Source organism: Nematolebias whitei, chromosome 5 (genome assembly GCF_014905685.2).
Source record: "Nematolebias whitei isolate Nwh7 chromosome 5, NemWhi1, whole genome shotgun sequence".
Lineage (NCBI taxonomy): Eukaryota > Metazoa > Chordata > Actinopteri > Cyprinodontiformes > Rivulidae > Nematolebias > Nematolebias whitei.
The window spans coordinates 1601463-1602396 of record NC_056502.1 but is presented as its reverse complement, the minus strand read 5'-3'; positions in this window follow the sequence as shown (position 1 = coordinate 1602396).

Below are 934 nucleotides of genomic sequence, written 5' to 3'. Positions count from 1 at the left end.
ACCATCATCCAACCACCATCCATCATCCAACCATCATCCAACATCCACCCATCATCCATCCATCATCCAACATCCACCCATCATCCAACCATCATACATCATCCATCCAACATCCACCCATCATCCATCATTGTGGTTCTCCTCTTTCAGACCCTGTTGGATCATTCTCTCTTCACCCTTTAGTTAAGACCTTAACACAGACATGGTATCAATATATAATGGGGAGTGGTGGTGCAGAGGTTAGAAGATGGGCCTGTGATCGGAAAGTCGCAGGTTCACCTCCCGGTACCGTCAACATCAAAATGTGGGTGGAAAAGGTGAAACACCCACACCTGCCTCCACCCTCATTCGCCCCACTCTGGGCCCCTGAGCAAGGCCCTTAACCCCACCATCTGCTCCTAAACAGGGCTCTCTTGAAAATGAGTTCTCGTGACTCAATGGGACGACCTGGATAAATAAAGTAAATGAAAAAAATAATAATAATATATTCAATATATTTCAGAGATTTATGAACTTCGATCATGACGAAGCTGCTGTTTGTGTAAAAACTGACCCGATGTGAGACCGGTTTCAGGGTGAAGGATCTGTCTCTGGTCAGGTTCTGATGTTTCTGATGGTTCAGGCGTTCGGCGCCGGTGGCTCAGTCTGGTCAGCTGTTACGCCGGTGGCGTGTTCTTTGCGACCTGCCTCTTGGACCTGCTGCCTGATTACCTGCAGGGGATCGAGGAGGCCTTCAGCAACGCTGGGATCAAAGTAAGACCACCCCGACTCCTCAGACAAAGGTTCTGCAGGTCTTGGTTCTGTTGAAGTCCAGTTAGCCCATCAGACCTCAGCTCAAAGGTCTTCTGGTTGACCTGGAAACTGATCTGATGTCTGTTCTCCTGTTGTGTGGGATTCCTGTTTTCCCTCTGTCTGTTTGTGTCTGTTTGTCACT